The sequence below is a fragment of the Odocoileus virginianus genome, chromosome 30 (genome assembly GCF_023699985.2).
Source record: "Odocoileus virginianus isolate 20LAN1187 ecotype Illinois chromosome 30, Ovbor_1.2, whole genome shotgun sequence".
NCBI lineage: Eukaryota > Metazoa > Chordata > Mammalia > Artiodactyla > Cervidae > Odocoileus > Odocoileus virginianus.
The window spans coordinates 41,624,600-41,636,266 of NC_069703.1; the positions used below are offsets into that span (position 1 = coordinate 41,624,600).

Genomic DNA, 11,667 nt, shown 5'->3' on the forward strand with positions numbered 1-11,667 from the left:
CATTCCTGAGCAAGTCTGTGTCCGTTTTTAACTGAAATGCCCTTAAGCTCTCCATCCTGAGACTTTTCTCAATGGCATCTGTGGCAGAAATACACTTATCTCTTTTGAGGGTATACACAACTCCATGGGAGTAAGGGGTGGACATTTCACAGGTGCCAGCCAAACTTCTTATTTAGCCAGAAACTAGGCTTCTGGCTCAGTTTAACAGCAGGAAGATGAGCAAAACTGTGGTGAGTGTCCTGGCTCTTCTGCAAGGTGAGCCGGGCTGAATGTGAATGGAAGTACTGCCTGTAATAGAGCTGAATTCGACTCTATAAAAAAAAAATAAAGTTGCTCCTATCTCTATGAGTAGTCTATGAGCTGCTTCCAAGAACCCAGGCATGCCCACATCTCATACTCCATCCAGACATGGCCAGTTCCTCATGCATAGCTACATATGAAGCAAAGAAACCTTCTGTTGAGACTTCCCTGGTGCTCCAGTGGTTGAGACTCTGTGCTTCCAACACCGGGTGCATGGGTTCAATTCCTGGGTAGGGAGCTGAGATCCCACATGCTGCACGGTGTGCCAGAACAAACAAACAAAAAAAGGTCTGAATTAAAAAAAATCTTTTTATTTAGCAAAACAAAACCCTTTTTGCTGACTTTGGGGGGTGGGGTGGGAATTGGGTCTGGGAGAGATGCAGGATGGATTTTTTTATTTCCCCTGCCAAAAAAACCTATGTATCTACCCATACACATACATATCCATGTTCAAGGATGTCTTTCTTCTGTGACTACAGGACCCCAGAATCTAGCCCTCCCCCAGTCTGAGAGATGACGCCTATTAACTGCACAGATCTGGCATATGAACATACTGTGTAGGGCTTCCCTGGTGGCTCAGTGGTAAAGAATCCGCCGGCCAGTGCAGGGGACACAGGTTCAATCCCTGGTCCAGGAAAATCCCACATGTGGCAGGGTAACTAAGCCCATGAACCACAACTGTGCTCTAGAGCCTTGGGGCCGCAACTTCTGAGCCCACATGCCACAACTACTGAAGCACGTGTGCCCGAGAGCCCATGCTCTGAAACAGAAGAAATCATTGCAATGAGAAGCCTGGGCACTGAAACTAGTGAGTAGCTCACAGCAACTGGAGAAGGCCCACACACAGCAATGAAGACCCCGGAATGAAGACTCAGCCATAAGTAAATAAATCATAAAACAAAACCAAAAATCACGTACTATATAAGGCTCTTGTGTTGTCTCACAAGCTGAGAGGACAGGGGCAAAGGGAGTGGATACTCATGGGGGATTTGCTTTCTGTCTAAAATCCAGTCTACCTGGCAACACTCTTAGGAGGGGTTCTGTGGGCAGGATATGGTGGGTGACCTGATGGTCCCAGCCCACTGCAGTAAGAAGGGAGTGACTGAGCAGGGACCAAGTAGCACTGCTCATGAAGTCTCTGTGGGCTCAGCTTCTAAACACCTTGGAAAGGTGAGCAGTCTGGGTGAGCAGGCTTCACTGACAGAGGCCAGGAAGGGGGCCCTGTGTGGGGAGAATGCCAGCCCTGTGATGCCCTGGGAGTGTGCACCTGTGCTGGGGACCAGCTTACACTCTTCGTGTCCACAAGGGAAACAATTGCTTCTTATCACCGGAGACAAAGACTTCTCTCTGCCAAGGATATCAAGCCAGGGAGGTAGGAAGGTAGGCTGATGCTGCCTTGGGACAGGGGTATCCCCAGTAAAATTCTACTGTCCTCACTGCATGAAAGAAACACGGAGTCCCTTGCTAGAGTAAAGGGAAATATGAAAGTTACTATGTATCATGAATACACTAAGAGTTCTCTCTGTAATAGCTCAAAACTGATCTATGGCCAAAATTAAAACCACAGTGAGCATATCATAAATCTCAACTATTATTGGGTTGGCTTCTAATTCTGCTTGAAACAAGGCTTCAAATGCTATTCAGAATGATGTGAGTTACCAATAAATGAAAAATAGTTAAAAGAAAAGAAATATGGAGTCCTTGTGGGGAGAGGCCGCAACACAAGTGACCTGCCCAGAGTGAACTCGGTCTGGATTCAGAACCATCTGCTGAGCAGGGTTCCAGATCTTGATGCAGAAGTCTTTGTTTCCTCTGACAGCGTGTGTGCCACAGCCCAGGACCCTGTAGACACGAGGTCATCTGCTCATACTTGTAGAACTTGCTGCCAATGAATGTCTCATTCTTATCCAGTGCCCACAACTCAACAGCACCTGAGCTGGAAGCCGCTAGCATACCTCTGACTCTGATGGTATCAAGTGAGTCAGCTACTCTGGCCTCTGTCTGGACTCCAGTGGAGTAGAAATCTTCCTTGGGGGCAGCACAAGGGTCCATAAATGGCCAGAGGGAGCCAGCTCAGCAGCTGGCTGCTCAAGTTAGAAACTCAAGCTGGAAACTGTAACAGGAACACCCGACCCGACCAGTACCTCCCAGCCTCCAATGGATGCTCCATACAGGCAGACACGTTAAGGGGAAGGTTCCACTCCCAGGCCGCCAGGGGCACAAGGCGGGGTCAAGTTTCCTTCTGCAGCTCCATAGTTCCAACCTAGCCCCCAACTGGAGGACTGCCAGAAATTCAGCTTCCACCAGACCCCACGTGGTCTCTCCCCAAGAAAACATCTTAATGACCAGGAAAATGCTCATGGTGAAATGGTACATGAAAAAGTCAGGACACAAAACTATTCATGTAGTGAGTGCTGATCTTTCTTTAAAATTGTGTTTAAGTGTTAATAGCGCTTAGAATAAGATATATTACATTAAAACAGATACATGCATCCTTATGTTCAATGCGGCACTATTCACAATAGCCAAGACATGGAAACAGCCTTAATGCCCATCCACAGAAGAATGGATAGAGAAGATGTGGAACATACATACAATAGAATACTACTCAACCATAAAAAGAATGAAACGACGTCATTTGCAGCAACACGGATTCAGCTAGAGGTTATAATACTAAGCCAAGTGAGTCAGAAAGAGAAAGACAAATATCTTATGGTATCACTCATCTGTGGATTCTAAAATATGACGCAAATGAGCTTATCTATGAAACAGAAATAGACTCACAGACACACAGAATACACTTGTTGCCAAGGAGGAAGGGGATGGGAGAGGAATGCATTGGGAGTTTGGGATTAGCAGATGCAACCTAGTATATATAGAATGGATAAGAAACAAGATCCTACTGTATAGTATAGCTCCTCTGTCCATGGGATTCTCCAGGCAAGAATACTGGAGTGGGTTGCCATACCCTCCTCCAGGAGATCTTCCCCACCCAGGGATCGAACTCATGTCTCTTAAGTCTCATGAATTGGCAGGCAGGTTCTTTACCACTAGCGCCACCTGGGAAGCCTGTATAGTATCAGGAACTATATTCAATGTCCTGTGATAAACCATAATGGAAAAGAAAGTGGAAAAGAATGTGTCTGTATATATATAACTGGATCACTTTGCTGTGCAACAGAAATTAACACAACATTGTAAATCAACTATACTTCAATAAGATAAATTTAAAGAAAGAATAAGATACATTAAAGCATGTTGAAGGTGGGAGACCACAGGTGATTTCTTTTTTAAAAAGTACTCCTGTATTTTCCCAATTTCCTAAAATTCATGTGTTCAACCTGGGTCATGTCCTGCCTGATGCGAATCTGGGAGATGGGATCCTGGGGTGAAACAAACAGATGAGGTCCCTCTTTCCTGTGGGACAGGAATATTTTATAACTGGGAGGAAAAAACCTGGAGTAAAGGAGGAAAGTTTTTTTTTTTTTAAAGATGGAAGAAATTGCACTGGAAGGGGTGCCAAAGAGCCAGCTGGAAGCTGCAGTCAGGTTTAGGAGTTGGAATGGGCAGCTGGGGGTAGGGGTGGGGGTGAGAGTGGGGCTTGCCTGGGAAGGAACAGAAAGTTAGGGGGCGTCTCTCAACACTCACCCTTTGTGTGCATGCGTGTAAGTTCCTTCCACATCTCAGCCTTGGTTTCCCCACTTGTTAAATAAGAGCAGACACTAGATGTGTTTTTTTGTTTGTTTTAAATAACTCTTCATTGCCCTCTCTCCCCAGCCCCTGGAAGCTCCCATTTTATTTTATGTCTTTATGACTTTGACTATTCAAAGGACCTCATATAAGTGGAATCATATACTCTTTGTCCTATGTGTCTATTTCATTTAGCATGATGTCCTCAAGGTTCATCCATGTTGTGGCATGTGTCAGAATTTCCCTCCTTTTAGAGACAATAAAATCGCACTGTATGTATTTCTATACATTATGTGGTTCTGAGTTTCCTTCAGCTCCAACATCACAGGATTCCCAGTTCCAAGCGCCCGTCCTTGCTGAAGCTGATGGCTGCCTGGTGGGGTGAGGCCCCTGGCTTCAGGCAGACTTTCCCCACTGCCTGTGTCCCTAGGCAGCTGGGAGACGGCCCTGAGAATGAAGGGCTTTGACTAAATACCTGTCGCCTTCTCTCTGGGGTTTCAGGAGCCGGGTCAGGGCCTGGGGCAAGGGAGGGGAGCTAATGATGGCCTCCCGGAGGCTTGGTCGTCTGGATGAACCAGACCCTGCTCCATGGCCCGTCCTGATTACAGGGTGTCCTCCGCTTCCCCTCCCCAGGGCCAGGCCTGGCCTCAAAGCAGCCTCTGCTGTTCCCGAGCAGATGCAGAGACAGGCAGGCTGAGGAATCTGGGGTAGCAGCTGCAAAATGCCCTGGCTTTGGGGCCAGAACAACAGATACAACTCACGGAGAAGCCAGCTGGTTTATGCGTGGTTCTCATCTGGGGGTGACTAGTAGTAACAGCCATTGTTGCCTGAAGTTTTTTTTTTTTGTGTCTGTGTGTGTAATTTTGGCCGCACACTAGGTCTTCACTGCGGCGCACAGGCTCTTCATTGTGGCATGCAGGGGCTTCTTTAGTTGTGGGGTGCGGGATCTAGGTGCTCGGGCTTAGTTGACCCATGGCACGTGGGATCTTAGTTCCCCAACCAGGGATTGAACCCACATCCCCTGCCTTGGAAGGCGGATTCTTAACCACTGGACCACCGGGGAAGTCCCTGCCTGAAGTTTTCATCTGTTCTTCACGTGTCAAGCACTGGCTGTGCCTTATTTCATTTAACTTCACACAGTCCTAGGAGGTTGACACTGTTTAAGCCCCTTTCACAGAGGAGCAAGCTGAGGCTTGGAGAGACGTGCACAGCTGGTAAAGGGCCCAGCCTTGTTCTGTGCCGGAGCCTGATCTCTTAACCCTGGTTCTGCGATTGGGTGGGGCTTCCTTTAGCTCCTCGGTGGAGGGGAAATGAGGGGGTCCACGGGTTGGATACTTATTTGCCATCCCTGCATATTGATTGGGGCAGCAACTCACTTTGCTGCTTGAGGTTCTGCTTCCAAATAAGTGAAAGCCACTGCCGTAGTTCACCTAGAGCAGTTTACAGGAGAAACTGAGGCCCTGGGAGGGGTAGGGAGCTGTCCAAGGCCATTTTGACAGGGTCTATGGCAGAGCTGGGCTTAGCACTCAAGTCCAGCCTCCCAGTCAGGCTGTCTCTGGTACCCACGTGGCCTCCTGGATCCTGTATGTGATCCACACAGGCAGAGGGGCGTTCTAGGGCCTTCCATGCTGGGCCTGGACCCCCACCTACAGTGACTGCCCCTCCCCTCTCCCCCTCCGGAAGGTGGGACACGCGGAGGTGGCCGGCAGTGGCGCAGACAGGACACAGGCTGGAGCTCAGCTCTGACTCTGCTGCTACCTTCCTGTGTGGCCTGGGCCGCTCTGCTCCCTCCAGGCCTCAGTCTCCCCTTCTGTGCAATGGGAGCTGCTGACCGTTTGAGCCACAGGCGCTGCGCAGCGGAGGAAGAGCGGTTGGACAGGAGGCAACAAGAGTGTGGGGAGGAAGGGAGGCGCCCCGGGGCCGACGGACACCCTGCCTCGCCCCGCTCTCCCGGGGAAATGCCTCAGCTTCAGCCGCCCACACTCCTACTACTGGCCAGGGGACGCCGCTTGGCCTGAGCGTTTCCAAGCCTTAGATGACAGAGTTCTCGGTCCCCAAGGCTGCCCTGGGGCTGGTGGTTGCCCTTCCCTTCTCCCGGAACAGTGTTGGCTTCATGGGGGTTTCGAGGAGGCTGAGCTCCTGGGTGGGTGCCCCCGTGGGCATTAGCCTCACCCACCCACGTGCACTCACACCCCTACATGTGCTGGTATGCACACGCACACGTAAGCCCACACGCACACGCCACACAGCAGGGACTCTCACAGGCTAAGAGAGGCCCGAGCCTGACGTTTGAGGCTCTTGGGTAGTTAAAAATGAAGACATACTGAAACAGGTTGGCCACAGTCGTAATGTGCTACACACGTTTTTATTTAATAAATTAATATCTTTAACATGCACAAACACACAAATCCAATGCAACTGAGAGATTCACAAGATAATTGCAAGAGTTATAAAAGATGAGTTCACAGTGCTGTGTGGTCTGGCGATGGGAAACAGTTTCAAATTGTACGATGAGAGTCCTCTTCTTTCCATCTTGTGCACAAGTCCCTGGAACTCGACATCCAGCCTTCTTGGTGTGTACATTGTTTTCTAACATTCTATTATGAAGAATTTCAAGCATCCAGAAAGATTGAAACCACTGTACAGTGAACACCAATATCCTCCCCTTCTGAAATCTACAATGAACATTTTGCAATCTTTGCTTCATCACAAATCTATCTCCCTTTCCATTCACCCATCAGTCTGTCTGAATCCATCCACCCATCTGTCCATCATCTCTCTCCCCGTCCACCCACCCATCTTTTTTTGATGTATTTTGAGGCTCATGAATGTGAGCCTGGGTCGAATGACACTCTTTTCCCTCCTCCTTCTCCCTGACAGTAATAGACCTTGCTGTCCACACACTCACGTACACTCACACACACACCCCTACATGCGAAACCCATATACACACACCACATACGATTCTCCCATGTTCTCTGATTCAAGCATGTCCTCTCCTTACTGACATGAACTCGCATATAGAAATATCACACATAACCACCTGTGCACACACACACACACACACACACAGTGCCTCCATGTGCATTGTGGCAGACTTTTGATATCTGTGAGGGAAGCATCCAGAGACTTTTCAGACTTGTAACCCTCGGAGAGTCCCTTACCTCTGGCCAGTGTCAGGGGGTCCCCAGTAGCTCCTCGCCCGGAATGTCCTGCTTTTCTGCTTTCCCCCCAGTCTTGTCCCTTACCTTCCAGCCACATCCCATGAAGAAGACCTCCCACAAAGTCTCCTTCTTCAGTGTTGCCAAATTTGGGTACAAAGCCACCAGACTGTCGCTACAGGAGGGCATGGACTGTGTTGACCACACCACATGCCCTGACCTGTTACGCAGCAGGCCCCCTGGTCAACTGGAAAAGGAACAACAGTGGCAGAACAGTGCATCTCCGGGCAACCTCAGGGGCATCTGTGTCACACACACTCACTGCCAGGCACACACAACACATTCTACCTGCATCCACACCCTCTAGACTCACAGGTACACTGTGTGTGTGGGTGTGTGAATACACACTGTGTCTCACACCTGTCTCCTTGTCTTCCCATTATCCAGATGGAGTTACTTCCAGCACCTGAGCCCTTTTCTAAAGCCTTGGTGATTGAAGGCTTGGTCACTGAAGACCACTGTGAGCACATTTGCTGGAATGTGAGGTCCAGGTGTGGCCCCATGACCATGTGCTCCTGAGCTTGGCCCCAAGCATATGTGTGGCACATGTTAAGAGTACCAGTTCTGGAGTCTGACAAAACCTGGATTCCATCCTTGCTCTGCATGTAATCACTGTGCATGTTTCACATATGACTTATGTGAGTGTTACTTCTTGGAGCATCGATTTCCTTATCTGTTAAATGGGAAAATAATTCCCATCTTTAAAGCGTCTTATAGGAGATACCCTTAGTGGGGTGCCTGGTATGTTGTAAGCACTTAAAAATGGTTGCTGTGGATATTATTATTGTGGTTACTTCAATCTTTGCCTCAAACTCCCAAGCACCCGTTGGGAGGGAGGGCAGTCTTGACAGGGGGCTGTGTGTGGGGACAGTAGGTGGATGGTGTCTCGTTAATGCCTCTCCCCAGATCCTAAGCCCTCATTACCTACATGAATATTCATAAGGGATAGCTTCAGCCTTCCTCTGTAAATGGGTCAGAAGCAGGAAGTGGAGGCCAGTGCAGACAGCGAAGGCAAGGGGACAGGAGGCTCAAAGCCAGAGTGCATCTGAGTCCCCATGGACGGGAGGATGGTGAGAGAGATGGGAAGGATGGTTGGGAGGATACTAGGGGGCACCAGGGCTTGATCAGGGGATTATGCCCATGTTGCACATTTGAAAACTGAGCCCCAGTGAGATCAGATAAGAGAACTCTTGGGGTGAGTGGCCCAAGAAGCCAGAGCCTGCTTCCTTGGAATCTGGAGAGTTTAGCATCTGTCTCGGCTGGGTGATGGGCACAGGGGGATGGACCAACTGATCACTGCAGTTTTCTCTCAATGGACATAGTTTACATGGCATTATATGGTTGGAAGAGCTGTAGTGATCCTGAATCCCAACCCTCCAGTGAGGCTCCAAGAGAATGGGTGATTTGCCAGAATCACACAGCTGCTGACTCCAATCTTGCCCTTGGTGGGGTGGGTGGGTTGGTCAGGATACCGAGGAATGAAGCCTCTTTATCCACCTCCTCACTAGTCCCCTGAGATAACTGCAGCAGAAACAATTATCTCCATTTTACAGATGAGAAGGATGAGGCTGACAGAGGAGGAGGCACCAGGACAAAGCAACACAGTGAGTTTATTGCACAGGGTGGGGAGGGGTCTGCGCCTCTGTGCAGGGCAACTCAGGGATGTCAGAGCCCAGTTTGCCTCCCTTGTGGGTAGGGTCAGGGCACGGCCTCTGTTTTTCCTGTTCTGCAAAGTTTCAATCTAAAAAAAGTCAGAAGGGACTGTCTCTCTACACTTGCAAGCATATTAATCCCTCCCTCTTTTCAGATGACTGCCTATTTCTTAAAATGCTTTCCAGACACTCACAACTGTTCTATGAAGTTAAGCAGGATAATCACGCCCAATTCAGAGAAGTGATCTCCAAGACGGCAGAGGGTATGAGAGGTGGTGACAGAACCCGGGTGTCAGGTATTGCTTGCTGAGGTCTTGGGCGATTTCTTTTATATTTATTTATTGTTGGCTGTGCTGGGTCTTTGGTGCTGCACTAGCTTTTCTCTAGTTGCAGTCAGCCAGGGCTACTCTTTCTGGCAGTGAGCAGGATTCTCTTTGAGGTGGCTTCTCTTGTTGCAGTTCCCAGGCTCTAGAGCACAGACTCAATAGTTACGGTGCCCGGGCTTCGTTGCTCCGAGGTCTGTGGGATCTTCTCAGATCAGGGATTGAACCCGTGTCTCCTGCATTGGCAGGCGGATTCTTTAGCACTGAGCCACCAGGGAAGGCCTTCTTTTTCTTTTTTTTAGAGAATATTTTTATTTACTTATTTGGCTGTGCTGAGTCTTAGTTGCAGCTTGTGGGATCTTTTCTTTGTGGCATGCAGGATTTTTAGCTGCGGCTTGTAGGATCTAGTTCCCCAACTAGGGATCAAACCAGTGCCCCCTGCATTGGGAGCACGGAATCTTAGCCACTGGACCACTGGCAATTTTCTACTAGACCGGGTCTTGGAAAGGGAGGGATTGAGGGATGGAAAATTTGACCCTTGGGGCATAAGTATCAAAAGGAGATGACCCTGGGGTGGATGGCCATGAGAAGGATTCACTTCAGACTGCTGAGTGGCAGAATGAGGACACTGGGTTTGTGGGAAACATTCAGAATGAGTTCATTCATTTGGGGCCCTTTCACTGCCTTACTGTGCCAGGCCTGTGCTGTGACCAGGTCAGGGGAGGGACCCACCAGAGGTGAATCAAACAGTTCTTGGGTGGCTCAAAGTCACTTAAGGGTCTCAGACTAGGGCTGAAGACATGATTGGACAGAAAGAGGCACACTGGGTATTGTCACATCTGCAGTAGGCAGATGGGTGTCAGGGACAGGCCTTGGGTTCTGAGATTGGGGCCAGACTGGGTGGTCTTCTAGCGCTGCCCTTCTGAGCTGTGTGGCTTTGAGTAGCAATAGTAGCAACCACAATAGTCACAGTTGATTTTTATTAGGTGCTCAGTTTACATCTCACATGTCACTTTACTTCTTTGAACCTATTTCCTCATCTGTAAAATGCAATGAAGTGGGAGTTAATCTATTTCTCAGGGTTACTGGAGGGCATGAATGGGACCGTGTAGGTGGGAGAGTTTAGGGCTTCCAGGTGGCTCAGTGGTAAGATTCCACCTGCTGATGCAGGAGCCACAGGAAACACGGGTTTGATCCCTGGGTCTGGAACATCCCCTGGAGGAGGAAATGGCAACCCACTCCAGTATTCTTGCCGGGATAATCCCATGGACAGAGGAGCTGGCGGGCTATAGTCCATAGGGTCACAAAGAGTCAGACAAGACTGAGCATGCAGCACGCAGGTGGAAGAGTTTGTCATGAGTAACTGTGTGGTAACTTTAGTTATTTGTGAGGCCACAGAGGAGTCCCATGTTTTAGAGATGTAGGAGGCTAGTTATCCCTACTGGGGCCAGGTAGTGTTTTCAGGGCGGTGGCTGCCCTCTTCACCAAGAAGATACGGGATAGGACCAAGAGTTTGAAGGGTTGAGAGGAGGATAAAAAGGACTTTTCAGGGGGAGGGTAGCCTGTGAGCAAAAGTGTGGAGGAGGGAAAGTGTAGGGTATATTTGTAACACAATGAATAGCTCAGGCTGGCGCCCGGTGAGTCATCAAAGATGCAGGCAGGCCCAGATCTCTGACCCTGGGGCCAGCTTCGAGGCACACAGATTTCCTCCTTAACATTATCCCATCCGTGGTTGGGTGAGGAGAGAGGGCTGGAGGGTGAAGCGAGTGTAATTACAGAGCCCTATTTCTGGGTTTCTTCCACCTCTCTGCGGGATGGTCTGGCAGGAATGGGACCTACTCATCCCTCTGAGCTCCTGAGCTGGGGGCCAGGTTTGGGCGTTACTGGGGAGTGATGAATCACCAAGTGCAGGGGGCTCTGGGGAGCACGTGGCCCAAGCCAGGAGTCAGTCAAGCTCGAAGAACAGGTGGATGGAGGGGAGGACGGATGAAAGAGTGCGAGGCTGCGTCCTAGAAGCGGGGGCGGGGAGCGCACACCTGGCTCTTTGAGGAAGGTATCCTCATTTCACAGACGGGGAAAATGAGGCTCAGAGAGGGGAAGTGACTTGTCCATTTCTTTGTCCAATCATGCAACACTTCGGTATTGGGCAGAGGCTCTATGCCAAACGCCGAGGAGTCCCGTGTGACCAACTCTTGGGGTAGGGAGAAGTGTTGTTGAGGTCTTGTTTGCGGCCTCGCCGGGAATCGAACCCAGGTGTCCCTATTTCCAAACCATCACTTTGGATCCGGACGTGAGTCCAGCTGTGCGGCTTGCGCGGCAGCTGGAACCCCCGGTACCCCCACTTTCCTTACGGTCCCGCCCAGCGCACCTGCCCCAGGTGAGTCCCGGGAGGCCCCGAACACCGCCGGAAAGCGGCGAGCGGTTTCGGCAGGTGGGGCGGAGCCGGGCCGGGGCGGGGCCGAGGGGCGGGGCCAGCCCCGG

The 11,667-nt window shown here is 50.1% G+C and overlaps 1 pseudogene; it reads right to left on the reverse strand.

Annotated features, from left to right (window-relative positions):
- Positions 1-1,278: 1,278 nt before the first annotated feature.
- On the reverse strand, positions 1,279-2,554 carry LOC110130642 (methylosome protein WDR77 pseudogene; annotated as a pseudogene).
- Positions 2,555-11,667: the final 9,113 nt, after the last annotated feature.